The sequence below is a fragment of the Pteronotus mesoamericanus genome, unplaced genomic scaffold (genome assembly GCF_021234165.1).
Source record: "Pteronotus mesoamericanus isolate MK-2021 breed Mesoamerican mustached bat unplaced genomic scaffold, CSHL_Meso_final contig_177, whole genome shotgun sequence".
NCBI lineage: Eukaryota > Metazoa > Chordata > Mammalia > Chiroptera > Mormoopidae > Pteronotus > Pteronotus mesoamericanus.
The window spans coordinates 278,247-300,923 of NW_026555073.1; positions in this window are offsets into that span (position 1 = coordinate 278,247).

Below are 22,677 nucleotides of genomic sequence, written 5' to 3' on the forward strand. Positions count from 1 at the left end.
CCTTACTTGATCATTGTGAGAAAAGAGTGAAATTCATCAGTGAAAAACTTTTGGCGTTGTGCTTGATACATTATAAGATCTGGTAAACATTACTTGTTTTGAATATATGGAAGACAGCTATTTATTTGGGATCACTGGTATTAGAATTAGTGTAGGAATCTGTATATTTTGCTTGTTGCTTCTTAGAAATTTAGCCATAGGCAAGGTGTTAAAGTCTAAAAGTAAAGAAGATGTGACCTAAATAAAATATAGAAGATAGAAAATCACATTTTAAAAGTGTGGAGGAGAATATTTAGAAATAATAGCCTTGAAGATAAGATACTTTTTTAAGTAAAGGGCCAAAAATAATGACGTATTTCTATGTACATTATCATGAAAGATGCTCAAAATGGCACTGATTTGAAAAAAGTTAAAATATACATATTTATGGAATGATCTCATCCTCTTAAAATATATGTGATAGCCTTTTTACATGTAAATATATCAAAGTCTGAAAGGTAAATCGCCAAAATGTTAACAGTTCTTATCTCCAAGTAGCTTATTATAAATTATTTCCCCTTTTTCTTTAAATGTATACACTCATGTAAAAATTTAGAGCATGCACATAAAATTTCACATTCTTATAAATATCAATTAATAAAACTATTTATACTTTGGGAAAAATCAAAGACTAATTTAAAATCAGAGAAGAGAGTAAAAGTTCACTGCTTGTCAAAAGTAAACAAAAAAAAATTGTTTATGAGAAATAATGTGCTGAATTTTAGTGAAGGCATTACATGCTCATGACATCCTTCTTTATTCAGAACATCTGTACCAGAGATCAAATTTGTAAATAAGATGGTAATATACCCTAAGCTAACAAATAAAGTTATTCATATTTGGATATACTAAATACTGTGCAAATGGTCTACGGAATGTCCAATGTGCATATTGGGGTTTGGCGAAGCGTCGTGAAAGTGTTCGGCTAAGTTGAGCCTAATTTACCCCAAATTGGAGATGGACAGAGACAATATATACAATGGTGGTCCGGTTATACTTGGCCTCCACAGCATACAACTGCATTTTATGTTTCCTAATTTTATTATTTGTTAAATACAGAGCTCATTATAAAGATTTTTTTTTAGTGGAGAATCACCGTATAAATGTAATGAAAACGTCTAGCAGAGAAGAGGTTACATATTTCATTTTTGCCTGTAAGCCAGCCAGTCTCTTGTAACACTGCCATTCTATGAAATCAGACGGCCACATTTCTGAGAAGGTCAAACCTTAGGAGACACTTCATGTGAAGCTTAAACATCAACAAACAATTGTTAAGTGTGTCACACCCAAAGTGGAGTGTTTAAGGTAGAGGTGAGAGGTACATTTAAATGAGAAAGAAGAACCATCTAGAATGTTCTGTCTCAAAGTGCTGTTTCTTTTCTTTCTTTGCTGTTTTTTCCTTTTTTTCCCTGCAAAAAGCTTTATTGTTTACACTCAGTCCGGTCCCTGGGCGAGCAAGGTGCAGGCCGGTGAACACAACGCCCAGTGGGTGCAGGGAGGAGCTCAGGCGGGAGTCAGACAGAAGCAGGTACAGGGGCCCCTCGGTCGGGCCATGGGGGGAGTCTTCGGACCGCGCAGCCAAGTGGGGGAGGGGGCTGCCGGCCTGCGGGGAGAGCCAGGTGTCGCCCATCTTCCTCGTGAGCTTCACGTGCTTATCCGGGAGCAGGTTCTGCGGCAGTCCCGGAGCTGGGGCCGCGCGAACCGAACGCGGGCCTGCAGGTCCGCCAGGGCCTGGGCCAGTGGTTCTCCAGGCCCAGGCGGCTTCCTTGGCATCCTCAGTGTCCCCCCTCGCCGTGGGACACCCTGGGCACGTGGGGCGGCCTGCGGGGTGAGTCAGCGCACGTGGGATGGGCTGTGCACGTGAGACGGCCTTTGGCCGCTGGGCGGCCTGCGCACGTGGGGAGGCCTGTGGACGTTGGACGGCGCACGTGAGATGGCGGCCTGGAGGAGGACCGGCCGCGGCATTACTGTGGCTGCTTGGAGAGGCCTGGCGCCCTCGGCCACCCCTCGGCCACCGGGGGAGACGGGCGCAGGCCCCGCAGCGCCCCCGCGGCCCCGCGCGCCGAGGAGCCCGGAGGGAGGCCGGTGTGGGGGCCGCGCACGCGGGGCGACCGGGGGCTGCCCGCAGCCTCCGCCTGTGGCGGGGAAGCTCGGCTGATGCTGGGCGCTCGGGGCTGCCGGCCGGGCGGCCGGGCGGGGGTCCGAGCGCGGGCCGGGCCGCTGCCGAGCGCGGCGTGGTGGTGGTGAGGGGGCGGCTGTGAAAGAGGTGGGGCGGGGGTCGGAGGCCGGAAGAAGGGACGGCGCTGGGCCTGTGCCGTCCAGCCGCGGGCCTTCGCTCAATCCACGCCTGCGCAGCTCGCTGTAGCTTTGGCAGCGCCGGGTGAGGGGCTGTGCCTGTGCTTTCTGGTTCGGTCCTCGCGGTAACTCGGAAAGCTGAGGAGCTCGGGCCTTCCCGACGCCAGCGCGCTTCGTGCTCGCGCCGCGCGGCCGCCACGGGCCCGACTGACCGCGTGCCGTCAGCGCCGCGCAGGCCCTGACCGACGCAGAGGGGTTCGCGGCCCCCGCCGTGGCGCATGCGCCGGGGGCCGCGTGGCGTTCCCTACGGGCGTCCGGGCCGCTCAGTCGTTTCGCAGAGAGACCGCAGCCTGGGACCTGCTGCACGTCCACAGCTGTGACCTCGGGCGGGCAGGCACTGGCGTGTCCCTTCAGCGCGCTGGGCCTCCCGCCTCTTTGGCCGGAGCCATGTATATTTAATTAGTGTCCTCTCACCTTCACGGGACATGTTTTTCCACTTGACAGTTTCTGGCACCAGAAGAATGTCCTTGAGGAAAAAGTGCGGCCTATTGACTGCTAAGCATATTATTTGACTCGGTGTTGAGCCATTCTGAGGGAAGAGCTGGGAATAATGAAAGACGGGCGCGCAGAGCCGCGGTAACTGACAGTGTCAGGTCGGTCGAAGCTATTGAACAGTTCCTATTAAATTAGCTTAGCTTCATTCCGGCTAGTTAAAGCCGGCATGCTGACAAATTAGTTTCTATTTGTGTAGAAAAAGGGTAAAGAAGAGCAGATTTACATGCCGGGGCTTAGTGACAGTCACATCACAAGGTCAATAAGAACGTGTCCATCACTGTGTTTGTCCCATGTCAATGCATGGGATGTTCAGCTTCAAACTCTTTAGCCCTTCACAAGGTGAGTCTGCTCCTTCTGATGAAAGTGATTTAGTTATTTCTTTGAAGGAACTGTCATGGAGACAGTTTTGCAGTTTGTATTGCTTCCTGGGAATCCAAAAGTAAATTTTAGTGAGTATTTCCTCGCACACACATGTGGGACAAGATCGTGCCCCTTCCGAAAAAAAAACAAGCAGAAATACAAATGCTCATTTTCCTACCCCCATTTTTTTATTTCGTAGGTTGAAAAAGCTGTGTACAGTTTTTGAAAGGATGTCGAGAGCTCACTTTGGTTACATGATTTCAAAAAGAAGCGAAATTCATCACCTGACTTTCATAGTCCTCTCCTGTGGGTCTCCTAGAATTAGTGCGCAGTGACTGCGACTAAAGGCTGCAACTCCCGGTGGGGAAGATGGACAGTGGACATTTTTGGTGCCAGGATCCTTTCTCCGGGTCATGCAGCGTCTCCGTCATTCAGGCAATTTTGTGTTTGTAAATGACCTCAAATCCAGGAACTGATGGAGAGCCCATGGCGCTCTATTTTAATGATTCAGGTTAGACTTATTTTCTTACGTTGAACTTTTTACAGTTTTTTAAACTTTTCAACAATTTCAAACTTACTGAACACAAAATGCAATTTGGAAAAAAGTGCAGGCAATTTTGGGAAAACATGTAAAATGATTAAAACCATTCTTTACAATATGTCTTTGACCATACTACAAAGATTAAAGATTCATTTTTAAGTTCTATAAATGCAGAATCAGTATGTTTCACATCTGAAAGTAATATATCATATTGTTTGCCAATTACACATTATTAAAAAGAAATTGACTCAAGTACTTGATGTATAAAGAATAGCTTTTCTGCTTATTTTTAATACTGAGAACATCAACAGAAAAAAAATTTCCTTTCATTTTACACTAGTATTGACCTAAAACTTTTCAGCGTATAGAGACAAGTAATAATTTAGGTAGCTTCCTATTCCATTCTAGGAACACCAGGGTCAAGTACCCAACAACACAGGTGTGCATGAGTCAGATTACTGTCTTTTGATCTGACTCTGCTATGCATTACGATAGCCTTGCTTTTCTTGCCGTTGACAGCTGAGTGTTCCGTGTGGACCCTGTCGCCCCAGTCTCCACTTACTCCCATTGCACTTAGATTTTCCAGTTCAGGGGCTATTCCCACTGTGAGGTAGGGCCTACAAAGGAGAGCATCCAGAGCTCTTTAGGTATCCTTTGGTTCCCTCAGAACTTTACTTCTCAAGGTATCAAGGAAAGGTATGTCTTCTGGACCCTTCCAACATGGCTAAGCAGCTCTTCAATGAGAAATCCCCTCCTATATTATGATCTCCCTAAGACTTTGAGTCCCTTTCTCAGTATTAAACCAGCAGTGCAGGTATAGAATGTCCAATTCACTCACCATGGACTATGTTTTGGTTCAGGTTTCAGTCAGTCAACAAAAGAGGCTGTTAGATCCCTTTTTCACTTCCTGAACTGCAACATTAAATACAGAGAGTCTATATCAATACACCCGGCCTGATCCAACTTTATGTTCCTTCTGCCATTGTCCTCCACCCTTAGTAGCCATTCCAACATGTGATTCCCAGATTTCTGTTTGTATAAATTAGAAAATCCAAAGTTCTTTTGAGTGTAACATACTTTTTCATGAGTCGCATTTTGTGCATTATTTCTAGGGGCCTGCCGAAACTTGAGTCTCGTTACAGGTGTAGAAGCAGAGAGAGATGGTTGGGAGGGTCCTGAAGAGAAACATCATTGTCTTGCGTAGCAGCTGCCTACGGGAGGTCATCATTGGCGTTTTCGCGGGCAATGCATGGTTTACCCCCTGGGATGGGGGTGGAGAGGCCGATACAACTGGGAGTAGTGAAGCAGCCATTATGAAGGGTGGGGAGGCTACTTATACTAGGGGTGTAAAACTGCTTCCACTGGCGAAGAAGACTCAAGAGAATTTAGGGACTCATTGTGCCCAGCTTATGGAGGTGCTCTCACGCATCCTCATCTCATCTTACAGGGCCTCATTCTTTCCCAGGCAAAGCCCTCACTTTAAAAGTAGACACCTGCAAAGATAGGAGGTCAACTTGCTTCGCCATTCAGCCCGTGGCATGATGAGTTTCTGTGTTTGATTTTCTGCAAGCTTATCTCTGAAGGTACAGGAGCTAAGAATGCAGTTCAGGGCACACTTAGAAGGTTTTAGATAATTTATGCAGCAATTGTGCTGAGAATTTGAGTCCCTGAACTCATCCTCTTCTTGTACTGTTTTGTCCAGAGATATTGGGAGCAACCAGCCTACTTCATTTTATATTCATTAGTTTTTCAGAAATGTTCTAAACTATCATAAGTGCAGTCACTCATTCCTTGCTTCTTGTGTTTTATTAGGAATATCCAATGCAGAGATTACACATATCACTACTACCAGATAACATCATGGGCTATCAGTGCTCTCTTTACCACTGGAAATAAGAGTCATTAGCATCTTTAAATCTAATCACATTAAAGAGTCAATTCCAGAAACCCTGAAACCAATTTAGAAAACTTATTCTTAACATACTGTTTTCCTAGAGCTACTCTCAGTACTAAAATATACATTAGAGTTCTCCAGAGAAATAGAACCAGCAGGAGGAAAGCTGGTATTGTAGTTTAGTCTGAGTCTGAAGGCCTGATAACCGGGGGGTGGGGGTGGGGGGTGGGGGGGGTTGGGGGGGGGCGGGAGGTGATGCTGTAATTCCCTGTGTGAGGGCAGAAGACTTGCGACATAGCTCAAGCAGTCAGAGGTTCAAACTCTCCCTTCTCCCATTTTATTCTATTCAGGCTTTCAACAGATAGCATAATATGCACCCACATCTGGGATAGCAGTCTGCTTTACTCCATCAATTCAAATGCTAATCTTCTCTGGCATCATCCTCACAACTACAGCAAGAAATGATGTTTAGTTAAATAGCTCGACTTGTGGTCCAGTCAAGTGACATGTGAAATTCCCCATCTTCCAGCCAACATTTTTTAAAAGATTTTATTCTTAGAGAGGGCAAGGGAAGGAGAAAGAGAGGGAGAGAAACATCCCTGTGTGGTTGCCTTTCGCAGGCCCCCTGCTGGGGACCTGGCCTGTAACCCAGGCCTGTGCCCTGACTGGGAATTGAACCAGCAACCATTTGGTTCGCAGGCCACACCAGCCAGGGCTCAGCCTACATTTCTGTGAATGCTCTTTAAGCTCCATTGTTTTTCTTCTTTCATTCTGGGTGGATCTTTTATTATTCTATGGGACCTTAAGACTCTGGTGGGGTTTTGTTTTTTTTTTTTTTTTTTTTCCATCTGGCAGGTCGATCAGCCATTTACTCAGGCATAGATGCTGGTGAAGATCCTTAACATTAAGAAAATGTCAAGTTTACCCTCTGATCATCAGGAGGTGGTCAAGCAAGAGCATGTGTTCTGGAGTCGGTATCTGACCAAATCCTGACTCCACAAATTAAGAGTTTGGGCATGTTACCTGAATTTCAATTTCTTGGTGATTATAACAATAACTATCTTATGAGGTCACCCTTGTAAAACACTTAACACAGTGACTGGCAAATAGGAAGCATGCAAAAATATTATATTTATTACTTCTATTTAGTAATACAGGTCTCTGCACTCCAGGTTATTCCAGACAGTATAATCATGAGCTCTCTATTGTTCAGTTCTTAATAAAAGCCTGGCTATGAGAAACCACATTAATGCAGAATTTTTTTGAAGTTAGGTAGCTCTTTTCTTTTCTAGTTAAGATGTTCTAATAACTTTCTTTTTTATTTTATTTTCAATTATGCTTGACTCCTGAAACTAATATAAAATAATACTGAATGACAGTTTTTCCATTAAGGATTGAGACCTCGAATACCTTTAAGGCTAGGATGTTCAAGGCAGTAGCACACTAGGGAGTGGTTCGGCTTATAGGGAAATGGAGACTACATGGACTGTTTTAATACATTCAAATTAAAAAGGAAAAAGTAAAGATAGGCTGTAGACTAAACACAGGTGCAGGTCGAATGTAGCTTTCTTGCTGCCAGCTATGTCCATTGGATCAGTCTAGACCATCTGTGGATCTGTCGGAAAAAATGCCGTTTGTGCTCTGCGAATCTCAGTTTTTAGAAAATGTGTCCCTCTTGAGCAGTTGCTTTGACTATGTATTACAAAGTTGTTGAATGTGATAATTGTTCGCCTCTTTACTCAGAAAAAGACTAGACATGAGATCTCAGAGGCAAATTTTTGGCCCACTTCTGGTAGTTATAGAAGAATGTGTGGCATTTTGTACATGGAGTCTATCAGCAGCTTTATGTCGTTATTCTGTTGTTTTCCTGAAACTTCCATTTCCTCATTCATCTTATTTGTTTTTATAATAAAGATAACAGTAAAGCTAACATTTATCAAGTGTTGGCGAATAATATTTTGTTTTACACATGAATAAATGAAGCTCACAAGTGAGATTAATTAACTTAACAAAGGTCATCTACCTCATTATGTGATAAAACCAAATTTAAATTCAGCTTGATGCCAAAGTTTACATGCTTAAACATTACATTATACTGCCTCTATTTGTTCAATAAGATGTCTTCTCAAATCCACTCTGGAATTAAGTGGGAGTGTGTATGTGCATGTGTGTATTTCCTTTAAGTTAATGGTTGGATACAAGGATTGAGGAATGCAGGATGCTTTTCACAAATGTTTGGGTTCACCTCAGAATCTATTGTGAAACACCCTTAAAACCTGATTTCAGCCTGTATTCTTCTGAATTGAAAGGGGACAGTTTTCAGTTACCATACCTCATGATTGACTGCCAGTGATCTATATGGTGGTGACCTCAGGGGGAAGAACAGTAGGGACAGAGTGATGAATTTCAAAGAAGGGTCAACCCACTTTTTTTTAGGGTAGGAAGGCCATATGCATAGGGATTAAGAGTGGGGGCCTAAGAGCTACTCTGCCTAGAATCAAATTCACCTGCATTATTTACAAACTATGCAGTTGGCCAAGTTACTCAATCCATAGGAGGCTTAGTTTCTTTAAATATGAACTATGAGTAGTAATAGTATATAGTGTATAGGCTTGTTGTGAGGACCAAACAAGATAGTCAGTGCAATGTAGTATTCCACTGTCTGGCAAATTGAAAGTCTTTAACCAAGAGTTCTAAGTGAATAATATGAGTGATGACACGTGCTGACATGTACCTACTGGTAAGAGCCACCCAAAGGGGCACAGACTGACTTCTTTGTATTCTTGTACAAAGTGTGTAATCTGAACTAAATCATAATGAATAGCAGTTATCAGAAAACTCCAAAATGAGAAGCATTTGCCAAAATAACTGGTTAGTATTCTTAAAAATTATCAAGGTCATGAAAGAGAAGACAGATTGAGGAACTGTGCCAGATTAGAAGAAACTAAGGAGAAATGACAACTGAAAAAAGCCATCAGTGGAAAAACTGATGAAAGTTGAATGAATTTTGTAGTTCCATTAATAGTGTTGAACAAATGCTAATTTCCTGGTTTCAGTAATTATACTATGATTGTGTAAGATGTTAACAGTGGAGGAAACTGAGTGGGTGGTATGTGGGAACACTGTAGACTATTTTTGTAGCAGTTTTGTAACTTTAAATTTATTTTAAATTGTTACAATAGGAGTAACAGAGATGCAGTAGTAAATGGAGTAGAAAGCTTTTAGTTTATAGTCAGTGATGCTAATTTATAAGACAAAATGCCTTAGGTCTTAGTTTGTAATAAACCAAATATATTCAAATATATTTTGCAGTTTACTTATTTTTATTTTGTTTAAAAGTTTGGGATCTGTTACAGCTTGAACCGTGTCCCTGCAAAAATTCATATTTTCAAGTACTAACTCACAGTACACCAGAAAGTGACTGTATTTGAAGGTAGGGTCTTTAAAGAAATTAGCAGTTGTTAACCATTCCCCGCCAATAACATTTTCTGTTGTAAGTTTCTGTGGGTTTTGACAGATGTGTAAGGGTCATGTATCTACCACCATAATACCATACAAAATAGGTTCATTCTTTTGTTTCTGATTTTAAATGTCGGAAACAAATTGCATTCTTTTTTCCTAAAATATTAATGAGAATGATGGAATCTAGTACCTAGTATGATGATTTTTCAGCTTTGCTCTTATGTAACTAATAAGATGAAATTTATGTTTTATAGTTTCAAGAAACCTTCTCTATATATTGTCTCAAATGAGTCTTTCAAGAGTACTAGGAGTGAGGTAGAGTTAAGTCTTAATATCCCCATTTCACAGAAGAGAAAACTGAGGCTTCAAAAAGTTTCAGAAAGTTTCAAAATTATGCAGTTGATAGAGGGGCTGGGACTAAAATCACTTGACTATTACTTTGATCATATTTGTAAAATTGGTTTTGGACTGCGTTTTCCCTCTCCTTCATTGTCTGATATGGTACCATTAGTTGAGGGCGGGGGGAGATGTAGAAATTTGTGCTCTGTGGGATTTGGTCTCTACAATTTTATATACTAACCCTTCTCTATCCTGTTTAACAGTTCTATATATGAAGCATATTTAAGTAGGTCAGACTCCCAACACAGCTTTGAGAAAATCAAGCCCTAAACAATTAATTTAGTGCAATTAAAATGAGCGTCTGATGAAAATGGGAATAGGTTAATTACTTGTTAGAACGGTGTTACATTACAATAATAATGTTTCATTTTTGCTTGGTGATTTTCATACAATGATTTTTTTTTTTTGGAACTTTTAAGACTACAGTTCAAAGTTCTATCAAAGATAGTGTCCAAAAAATTGACAACAACTGGAATAAAAAACATCTTTTTATAAGGGTAATAATTAAAAGTAGAGAGTATTAAAATATTACTTTGCAGGGCTATAAAAAGACATAGTTTTAGATTGTATTTGGTAAGAGTGTCCCAAGTAATTCTCTGCCTACAATTTTTCTTATGAGTATTACACTGTATTTTTTCTAGTGATGCAAAAGATGGCTTTCTGAATTCAAGAAACATATTGGTTGTCAAGTGTATCATTCATTAGTGCTGCTTGTTGGTTCTTTCCTCCAGGCAAATGATTGGATTGCATTTTCTTGGTTCCTTTGTAATTCGGTGTGGTCTGAAGACCAGCTTTGCCAATGGATTGTGAGTGGATTTAAGAAGCCTTCCTTCTGATCCCAACATTGCCAGCATCCAAGCAACATACTATTCAGTTACAGAACACACTGATTCATTTATTCCTCCCTTCCTTCCTTCCATTCATCGCTCATCTCATCTTTCCATTCATTCATCCATCCATACACTTCAGGCTATAGTTTGCAAAGCTCAAAAGATATGGTTGCTGTTCTCAAGCAACTAATAGTTTTGTGGGACAGCATACAAGTAAACCAATAAATAAAATTTAACATGAAAAGAATGAAAACCTCTGTATGCAGAGTGCTGTGGAAACACAGATTAGGGAAATACATGATCGTGTGGTCTCAGTTGTACATTTATTACCCTCTGCTTTATCTTGACCTAAATTTTATTTTTAACTTTATTTATCTTATATTTTTACTAAATTTTAATCAGGGGTTTTCTTTTCCATGGGCTCCTCCCAAGTCTTTGGCTTCCCCCAAGACTGAACAAGAAGATTAGAATATAAAAATATAAATGTTTTGAGGAGAAGTTACGGATAAATGTAGATGAGTAACACCAATAACAAAAGGTCAGGAAAACAGCAGTTGAAGAGAGTCCAAGTGAATTTAATATACCTAAAGAAGGGGAGAATAGATAAAATGAACAAAACAACTAAGATTATGAAGCTTAAATTGTTGTTTCCTGGTTGCTAAACTGTAGTTTTTGTCCCCTAAATAAGTATATGTGGTCATTGGAGGCTGGCTCAAAGGGAATATGTGTTTAGAATACATTTGGAGAATAGTTTTTGAGATTATTAAGTAAATATAGCCATAGCTGTCCTTATAATAGAAACACGTGGTAACCGAATCATTAACCCTCAATGGGCGTTACTCAGATGGGAATGGAATACGCAAGGTAGGAATTAGGAATTCCATACTGGAAACTGCACTCAAGATAGTGTTTGATTTGGACCTGTTGACAATCTTTGCTAAATCCATTTCAAGAATGTAGTAAAGAAAAAGTGCAGCATTAAACTCATTAATTAGTTTTCTTGTATATTTCAGTGAGGGCAAAATGTCAGACACACATAGTAATGAGAAGAGAGTTTTAATTTTTCATTAACTCTAATTAATGTTGACTCTTCATGTTTCATTAACATTACTTCTGCTGACTAGGGAATTTATCAAAAGTACATGAAGGATCATCAGTCTACACTAGATAATGTATTTCGGGCGTGGGAGGGGAGCTGGCACTTAGAAATAAATGTATTTTACTATGGAATCAAGTGAAGTTCAATTATCTCAACCAGAGGAAAGTTGCCAGGGTCAGGGAAAAACTTGGGAGCATTTGTCCCATGGTCTTAATGTTAGGGATTCATCTCCGTCTTTTTCTTTATCTAGTTCATGCACTGTGCTTATGGAAGAATTCACCATTCTCGAGAGCAACAGCTGCAGGACAACACTTGGGCTTAGTAGTCTCCTTCCTGAAACAGGAGACAGTGTTCCCAGCGTATGTCCCTCATCACAGGGGGAAACTCACCCTTTATTCTCCTTCAGTTGCTGCTGCATGGTTCCTGGGAAGGCTGAAGGACAGGAGCCCAAGGGGATGGAAAGATCTGGAATACAGGGGGACAAAAGAACCTCTTCTGAGTAAGTTAATGATAGCTAAAATTTAACGAGCTCTTCCAACGTGCCGGTCACTGCGTTTGATCACAACACCCAATTCAGTGATGCAGGTGCTACAGTCATGCTCATTTTACAGATGAGAGAACCAAAGAATAGTTTTAACTCACTCACCCAAAGGTTCTACGGGTGTTCTGAGTGCCAAGATTCAACTCCAGGTGGTCGAGCTGCAGAGCCCACTGTTCTAACTGCTGTGCTGTTAAATAAATACAAAGTCTGGGTGGATACTCAGGTTTAGCGCAGTGCTACCAGAATGGGACGCTCTGTTAAGATCATTTTGAAGGGCTGTTTTTTTTTTTTTCTTAAGGTACAAAATGGAGAAAGGAAAGGATGTAGTTTGCTGGACCAGGGAAGGAGACATTCTGCCCGTGTGTGAAAAAATTAGTCAAAATTAGTAAAAGGTAACTCTCTTCTTAATTTTTGAGGACGCTCCATACTGCTTTCCACAGCGGCTGCCCCAGCCTGCATTCCCACCGGCGGTGAATGAGTGTTCCCTTTTCTCCACAACCTCGCCAGCACTTATTATTTGTCTAATAACTAGTGAAGTTGAGCATCTTTTCACGTATCTGTTGGCCGTTTGTATGTCGTCTTGAGAGAAGTGTGTGTTCCGGTTCTCTGCCCATTTTTTAATTGGATTTTGTGTGTGTTTGGTGTTGAGTTGTATGAGTTCTTTATATATTTTGGACACTGTCCTGTTGTCAGAGCTGTTACTTGCAAATATCTTCTCCCTTTTGGCTGGTTGCACTTTTATTTTCATTGGCAGTTTCTTTTGCTATGCGGAAGCTTTTTAGTTTGATATAGTCCCATTCATTTTTTTTGCCTTTGGGGTCAAATTCATAAAACCCATAAGCTGAGTACCTTTCTGGCACATCTTGATTTGTAAAATGGGGTTAATAATAATAGTATTTTCCTCATAAGATTCTTGTGGCAATTATATTGCTAAATCATGTAAGATGGGTAGTATAAGGACTAGTCTGTAGTGAATACTCAACAAAATCCAGCTATTATAATTTATTATAACAATATTTATTATAATTTGTGAAAACTGCCCATATAGAGACCACAAATATTAGCACACCAGATTCCAATTTTGTACTAATTTCTTTTTGTGAAGGATAAGCTAAATAAGAAGTTTGCCACATATGCACACAGAATTTTTCATTCAAAGTACTCAGTACTGCTTAAAAAAAGATGCACACACAAGATTTTGCTTTCCCTATTCTCCTCTCTTGACAGATTTTTCTGTAAGAAAGTAGCTGACCATGGAAACCAATTAATCTGTCTCCTGAGGCAAAGCAATCATTTGCAGAAGAGTGCACGCAAGTGCCAGCCCCAAATGCTCCGGAACAGCTAGCGGGCAGAAGGCTGTTTGGCTTTGATTTTCAAGGCTCAAGAAAGCCGTTATCTGGGAAGCGCGCGCGCGCGTGCATGTGTGTGGTGGGAGGGGACGTGATTCAGTCTCCGCACACACCTCCCTGAAGCTTTCACGAGAGAGTTGATGTGCCGCGTGTGTGGCGTGAGAAGATGAATGACTGCCCAGAGACAGTCTGCAGTCTAAGTGGCTTCAGGGTCAGACAGGACCTGATTCCCAACTCCAGCATTTGCTGGCAGGGCTTCACTGAAATGAGTATATTTTGTTCAACATTTAATTAAAAATTTTTCATGGGGAAAAACGTCAAAGAATTGTACAATAAGCATCTATGTATCGTCCACCTATACTCCCTAATATGCTGCTATGTTTGGTTTATCACATATCTAAACATCCATCCACTGATCTTACTTTTGAAGCTTTTCAGGATAAGTTACAGATAGTGCATATTACTCATCAGAATACATATCATTAACTAAAGTTCAGTATTTTATCTTACAAGGTAAAATTTGCACCTTTAAATCCACACACCTTAACTGTGGCTTGAGAGCTCTTGACAAAATGTACCCAATTCCTGCAGATACTCCCCGCTCAACCTTTTTCCTCCAATACCAAATATTTTCTGGATTTTTTCCAAAATAGATTAGTTTAGCCTCTTTAAAACTTCATATAAGTGAAAGTATATAGTATGAATGCTTTCATGTTAGGCTTCTTCCATGCAGAGTAATGTTTTGAGATAGATCCATGTTTTTTTAACATCCTAGTCTCGCATGTATCATTAGTAAATTCATTTTTTTAAATTGTGGTTTAAAAACTCATGTAACAAAAATTACCACCTTAATTATTTTTAGATTTATAGTTTAGTGGTATTAAGTGTGTTCAAACAGTGCAACACCTCTCAACATTTTTCTCTCGTAAACCTAAAGCGCTATACCTATGAAACAATAACCGCCTCCCTTCGGCCCCTGACACCCATCATGGCGCTTTCTGTTTCTGTGAATTCAGCAACTTTAGATGTCGCCTATCCATGGTACCATGCAGTTGCAGTTCTTTGTACATTCTGGATGTTAATTCCTGATCAGATATGTGGTTTACAAATACTTTCTTCCATTCCGCGGTTCGCCTTTTTACCCTGTTGCATATTTGCATATATTCTTTGATACATAAAAGTTTTTAAGTTTCATATTTATCTATTTTTGGTTTTGTTGTGTGTGCTTTTGGTATTATATCCCAGAAATTATTGCCAAATCCGATATCATAAAGTTTCCCCCCTATGATTCCTTCTAGGAGTTTTATATTTTTACGTCTTAAAAGTAGCTCTTTGATCCGTTTTGTTATTATTTTTTTTTTTTGTATGGTGTAAGGTAAGGGCCCAAGTTCATTCTTTTGCATGTAGATACTCAATTTTGGCAGCACCATTTTTTGAAGAGATGATTTAGTGTATGTAAGGGCTTATTTCTGGGCTGTCAATTCCAGTTAATGATCTATATGTCTATCTTTACATTAATACCACACTATTTTCATTAATGTAGTTTTGCAATCAGGAAGTGTGAGACATCTAACTTTGTTCTTTTTCAGGATAATCTTGGGTATTTGTGATCCCTTGAGGTTACATACGTATTTTAGGATGGATTTTTGTATTTCTTCCAAAAATGTCATTGGGCTTTTGATATGGATTGCACTGAATCTGCAGATTGCTTTGGCAATATTACTATTTTGAGAAAATTATGCCTTCCGATCCATGAACATGAGATGTCTTTCTGTTTGTCTTTTTTTCTTTTCAATTATTTCAGCAATGTTTTGTAGTTTTGAGTGTACAAGTCTTGCCTCCTTGGTTAAATTTATTCTCAAGTAGTTTATTGATGCTATTGTAAATAAAATTGTTTTCTTATTCTCTTTTCAGATTGTTTACTCAGTATTAGAGACAGAAGTGATATTTGTGTGTTAATTTTTTAAAACTTAATTAATTTATTTTTCCAAATGCATTTGTCTCTGCCTTCCATTGTATTCTAACAGACTTTTTTGTGGACGCTAGGGATTTCTACATATAAGATTATGTCATCTGTAAAGAGGTATAATTTTACTTCTTTTTAATTCAGATGCCTTTTATTTATTTACTTCTTTGCCTATTTGCTGTTGTTAGGCCTTCCGGTACTGTGTTGAATCGAAGGGGTGAAAATAGGCATCCTTTTGTTGTGCCTGGTCCTAGAAGGAAAGGTTTTAAGTCCTTTACCATTGAGTATGCTGTTAACTGTGGGCTTTTTATATGTGGCCTTTATTATGTTGAGGTAGTTTCCTTTTATTTCTAGTTTATTGAGTGTTTTTATAATTAAAGCATGTTGAATTCTGTCAAATACTTTTTTGCATCAATAATTTGTTCATATTTATTACCAAGTACTACGCAGTTCTTTTAAATACATATACTATTTTCCTGTTCATGGACACCTGGGTTGTTTCCAGTATTTGGCTATCATGAATAAATAACCATATTTTAAACCAGGAAAGTTTAAACCAGTTAACCCCATCTGTTTTCTATTTCCAATACAATGCATCATCACGTTCGTTGGGTTACTTTCCTGCTGTCTGGCTGTCCATGGGCTATGTTCCCTCTAACTAGTACTTAATATTTTCCAAAACGTGAAGCCCCCTAGCTTTGTGCTTTACTCCCCCACATTAACAACATTTTGCCTGCCCCTTGCTGTCCCCTATTTTCTACCTCCGTCCATGGTTTCATTTGTAGTAATAATACTAAGAAGAGGGAGAACAGTAACCCTTTCATTCTGCCTGTTTTAAAAATCTGTTCTTCTTGGTGCACTCATTGGAATGTGTATGTGCCACCCACTGCCTATTTTGTATTCATAATTCAATACAGATTAAGACACAGCACCTGAGGCCTCCTTTCGGGCAGTGACACTTGTTCTTCATTCGCTTTTCTGTTCGTCCGCTAACATATCCCCATGGAATAGTTACTGTGTGTCTTTGGCCGTGTCTCGTGTCCTTACCTTGTTTATATTCAACCTGAAAAGGTTACACATATATAAACAAACACTGGGGATAACAAGGGAAACTATAGGGAGCTGTGATAACATATGCCAGGGACATGATCTTTTCTTAAGGGGGAGGAGATTCAAGACAGATCTCCCCATAGAATTGACATTTCAGAACAAATTTGAATGTTTGGTAGAAAGCAGTTAAAGCAGAAGACACAGCATGTACAAGTGCCCTGAGACATGGCCCTAAGCCCACGCCCTACCCCTGTGTGGGCGGAGCGCGGGGAACCGTGGGGAGAGGAGGCGCTGCGGCTGGAGAGCCGGGCAGGCCGTTGCAGGGCCTTCATAAGGCAGGTTAAAGATTTTGGTGTCCTTGCTAAGACCAGCTGGAAGTCACTAGGGCATTTGTGTTTCTAAAATGTCACTCTGGTTGCAATGTGGGAGACTGTGACGGACAAATGTGGATGCGGGGAGAAAAGTTAAGATGGTGGGTCTGTGGTGATGGTTCTTTGGACAAACTTTAGCCCAGATGTACTGTGTCGTTCTGAGAGTTGTGGGAGAAGTTGCGACTTTAGATTCCTGGCTGTATGAGTTGAGACATAGCTAGGAGTGTATGATGGACTCTACATGAATCTGCCCTGAAGTCACTTGAGGAAGAACTGGAAAAAGAAAGCTGAACCCTATTTTAGGGCACACAGAAGGGACTGGTGTCAATGAATAACACAAAAACAAAAAATGGTGCCTTGGGGTGGCCCTAGAAAACCTTGAGCAATTGTGTGAAGGAGGAATTTGAGATACCTGAGCAATTTGGTAGCTCGTCCACAGTTCAGCAGGGACTTTATCAGGCGTTAGCTGCCTCCTAGTGGCCTGTAAAGGAAATGGAACATTCACAATAGCTGGGCTTGGGACTAAAAGGAATGCAAGGAACAACTAAATAAGTTATTAGGATAAGTTATTACAGCAGCGATTACCTTAAGGAAAAGACGTGTCAACTGGTGAAAGCAAATTACATTATTAGATTGAAAATCGATATTCACATTCCGCGATTCATCACCATGTCAGCAATGCTTCAATTTCACAAAAATAACACTCTTCCTTACTGGAAATAGGCCATTGTATTTCATTCACTGTGACTCTTGCTTTCTTCTGCATTACTTTTTATCCTTTGTCTCAGGGGGAAGCCTTGGGGAGGGAAGATCATGAGGTTTCTGAAGAGCCCGTCTGCTCTTACTTTTTCCCCCTGACAACCTGGCTGCTTTCAAACTGGCACTGAAGACGTCCTAGCATAACCCGTCCTCAGTGCTGCTAACATAGGCCAAAAGGGTAGGGGTCACAGCAGGAAATACACTTGTCCATTAAAATAAAAAAATAAATAACACAGAGAATGTGTCTGCAATTCACATCAGGGCTAGAAATTTATGTTTAACAGCAGTATTTGAAATGATTACTGAACATGAACACAGGCAGTAGTAATCAGCCAGGTACATTTTGTCAGTTTCCCCAGGGTGTTCACTGCTTCAGGCCCAGGCCGATTGAGGCATCCCCTCACGTTGCTTGAATGCCGAGAATGCCTCAGGAATGAAGAGCACCGTACGGTCACACACGAGTTCACTGAAACAGTTGCTCTGCTAAGCATGTAACTTGCTACCACGGAGGTTATAGAACATGGATAGCTCATGGAAGGAAAATTCTTATACCCCTTCCAGAACTGCTTCTTTTTTGCCTAATAAACTCCCAGCCGGGAATATCTCTGTTTCCTTGAACAACTATCAGGGAATCTGTTTGAGAATTAGGAGTTTGGGCTACATTGGTGCTTGTCTTTTACTCATTGTACCTTCTCCTTTCCATATAGGAAAGAGTCGCCTTTAAATTCTAATGTTTAATGTTGTTTTATCAGTTCAAAAGGATGTTTAGAAATTGTTTTTTATTTAAACCATGATAAGGAGGCATTTTTAGAATATTGTAACTGTGCTGTCTAGTCAGGAAATTTGTATAAATGAAAAGCATTCTTGAGGTCTTTTCCAAAGGAACTACATTCGCTATTCCTGCGAGGAACGCGGGGCTTACTGTGCAGCCAGCAATGTGCCTATTCTCACATTTTTTCACCTCCCCCCACCCCCCACAGAGCTCGCAATGTCTCTCCCGGTTTCTATGAATTCAAATTTTACTCATCTTAATTAGCTAAGTTTTATCATTTTTGCACGTAAACACGTCCTAGGACTGAGGACTCCTTGGCCATATGGCCATTCCCTCCACAGAACAAAGTTGGCCCGTGAAATGCACTTATTTCAATATACCATTTCTATTTGTGACAGTTAGGGTTTTGCCTGCAGCTTGCCCTGTAGGGTGCTGGAGTAGGTTGATAGATATCCTTTCAGCTTTGGATCAAAATCTTTTCATCAAATAGACAGAATCCTTTAAAAAGGGGGAAAACTTTTAGGTAATAAATTTCATTTTATGAATCACCCTGTCTTCAGTGGAGATAGTGTGCTTATAACATATTGTGATTGCTGAACTGAAGAAGTGCTTTCGTGCTATATAGATGTAACTTCATTCTCTGCAACCCAGCCACTTCCCTCCACTTTTCATAGGAATTAACAACTTTGGTGCTTGATACTGATGAGATGCCATTTACTATGGTTGAAAACAACAACAGAATTGCTTCATCCACCATCTATCTTATTCCTCAACTAAAATGTCTTTCCATTCTACAGGAAAATGACTGGGTAATGCACAGACATCACAGCCCATCAGTATTTTTCATTCTTTTCTGCTCCACAACAGAATCACGCCGAGGAGATCCCAGGCTACAGTTGCGGACAGCCAGAGAGCTGGGAGGCGATACGGGGGAGAGGCCATCTTAGAACAATCACGATAATCAATTTTCCTTACCTAAAGGCCTCACAGGAATTCTCCAAACTCGTGAAACCGAGGTGTGGCTGGACCCACAACGTAAAAAGACAGGATCGCCTACTCAGAACACTTTGTTTGATAACCTTAGCAGTTTCTTTCCATGGGAGAAATCAAGGATGGGACCAGTGGCATTTCCACGGACCAAGGTTTCCAGAGTTTGTTCTTGCACAGTAGAGACTGGTAGACGTAATTGTGTCTCCTTCTCTATGTTGTCTGCTACATAGTTCACGGCCAACATTGTGGATCACCTTCATGAATGTTATTCCTGGCTAACTTGACACTTCACTCTCATCTACTGTATCACTTTTATTTTCCTTTTGCTGCATCTTCTCATTTATTTTCAATTTATTATATCTTAACTATATTACATGCATCTTTGTGAGCTACTAAGCTGCCTTGTGAATTTTTTTTTTCAGAACAGGCATGGTTGGAGGGGTATTGAATAATTGTTTGAAAGCAGCTGGGCTGATCAATACACTTTAACAATCTGCGTAGTGAATTCAAATTGCTGACAAGCACACATGATGGTGATAACACTAGAAAAAGAAAAATGAATCAGGCTCACTGCTGTCCAACCTGACACCTTGGTGTGTTTCAAGTTGTCGAGGGGAAAAAAACCCAAAAAACAAAAAAAAAACCCAGACCGTATTTCATAGTCTCCTGCTAAAATTCACTGTTGTTCCATTATACCCTTAATTATTCAGCCCCCTCAATTAACTGCCAATTTCATCATTTGATTTTTTAGGAAAAATGGCAGATAACAAGAAAGAGAGCTAATTTCCATGATTTGTTTCTTAAAATGTAGCTTGTCCCTCACTGAACAGATTGGCAAATTACTAATCTTCCCAGCCTTAGGTCAAGTGTCCTCTGTCAGGAAATCTTTACAAACCATACCCACCTCTACAGGTACACGCTGTATTGAATCTATTTATGTCTCTCCCTGTACTAGATTCAGGGGGATTTGAGGGGCAAAGTGAATTATTAAGAGAATTTCCCGTATGCTTTGTTTAGCAGTTTGAATGACTAAAAGCTCAGATGATCTAAGCACATTTAGGAAACAGTTGTCTCTTTGACCATTTTATGATTTGCCTTGTTTTGAAATGGAAACAGCCAGAATCTCACCTCTAAATATTTCTGTCAGTGTGCTCCATTTAGTGATTGGGTAGCTGAAAAAGTCCTGTAAAATCTCCCAGTGGTTAGGTAAGCTTACAAGGACATTTTTCTGTGGGTGCCAGCTGTCCCACAGAGCACCTGCCTTTAGTCTGTCTCCGCTAAGCCCCAAATCACCGGGTAATTTTCCCTCCAGTGTCTGCCTACATTGACTGCCCCCCAGTAATTGTTTTCAACCCTGTGGAGGCTGTTAAAAAACTCTTCAGTTGGTCAGGTCACAACATAATTATAGGGAGAACTGCTGAATCCTTCAGATAAAATCAGTAATGCGGAGAGACTCAGGTGCTTGCATTTTGCACTGCATTCCTGATGAATTTCTCCCCACTCTCAACACAGTGTTATCAGATCCGTTTCTGAAACACAAATGTCATGAGTGACCTGACTGGCAAGTCCTTAAGTCCTTTAAGGACTTTCCTTTTTTTTAATGGGATTCTACAGTTCTAAATCTCTCATGCAAATGAACTGAGAGGCCATCCTTATTTTAAAGCGAGCTCAAAGAGGCCAGGTGTTGGAGTTCATGTCCTTGGTGAATTTCAGAAAGCCATTGTCCTTTTACCATGGTCGCATAATGATATTGCTAGAAAATAATTTTTTCCTTAACGTGTGGCAGAGGAAATTATTGCCCAGGAGGGGGTTAATGAAATTGTCTGCCAGGGGAGTAAATAATCCAGGGACAGAGAGCTGGATATTAGGTTGATTACAGGCTTGGTGCCCTAAATTATGCCTTGTTAGAGGTAGGGTGTCTACACCCTGTGTTTAAGTGGAAACAAATGGCTTGAATTTAAGCAGCAATGCATACCTAGCACTTTGGTGACTGTGAGATAGTTGGTGTTGTTTTTCTCTTAAATTATGTGATTAAATCTGTAAACTGTAGTAACACTAAAACATGTTCTTTCTAATTCTGTCATAATCTATTGACTGTGATACAAGTGACAACTTTTTACATACATTTACAAAAGCATCTGGACATGTATTCTGCTGAAGACCATATTTTCCAATGATGTACTACTCCCTTATTTTCAATACCACAGTGAAAAGAAGTGTGTGATTCAAATTAAATAAATGTAAAGTTTCAAATCACATTATTTAAGAGTCAGGTTGTAATCTACTTCACATATTTTAGAGCTTAAATGAACACGTCCTCTACTGTACCTTCCTCTCCTCCTGTTTTATAGATGAGAAATTGAAAAATAAGAAACGGTAAGTACCTTTCACCAAGTCACACAGCTCATTGGTCCCACACTGGCAGCTACATGATTATCTTTTCTTTCTTGAAACATATAGATACTTGCTTTTTTTGTATAATTTTTGAAGTACCCATCGTTCTAGCCCTCAATTAATGGGGAGGCCTAAAACATGAGGGTAATATTAGTGAAATACAGTGTCAAAATACAGTAAGCCCATGAACAACTCATGGGTTGGGGCAAAATCTGCATATAACTTTACACTCCCCCAGAAGTTTATTACTAATAGCCTACTTTTGACTGGAAGCCTTACTGATAACATAAACAGTAGATTAGCACATATTTTGTATGTTATATATATTATATCCTGCATTCTTAAAGTAAGCTAGAGAAATAAAATGTTAATAAAATCATAAGAGAAAATATATTTACAGCAGCGATTTTCAGTAGGTGTGCCACAAGAATTTTTAAATCATGTCATATCTGACTGTTTAGTCAGGGGCACTGACCTCTTTTCCGTCAGATAGCTTGTCAAATAAAAACTGACAACAGCCAACACAACACTAGCCATCTGGTGTGAATGAATCTAAGTTCTACCTATTGTTTTTTGTCACATAGGCAAAAAAATATATTTTTTGGTGTGCCGCATAAGTTTAGAAATTACTTTATGTGTGCCATGAGATGAAAAAGGTTGAAAATCATTGATTTATTGAAGGTAATCCATGTATAAGTGGACCCATGCAGTTGAAACCCATGTTGTTCAAGGGTCATTTGTATATGTTTGCTTTATAGCATCAGCTACTTCATGAAGTGTTAAAATGGAAATTGTAAAGGTCCCCAGATTGTTTCTTGTCCTTTAATCTCCAGTGGTGTTTTAACATGAAAAACAGTAATCAGCTGTTCTCAGATTTTATTAGGAAATTAAATTATTTCAAGAAAATTCACATTAACTGTTTAATCAGGCTTTAGTTTCATTAAGATATATATATATATATATATATGTATACATATACGTGTGTGTGTGTGTGTGTATATATATAGAAGA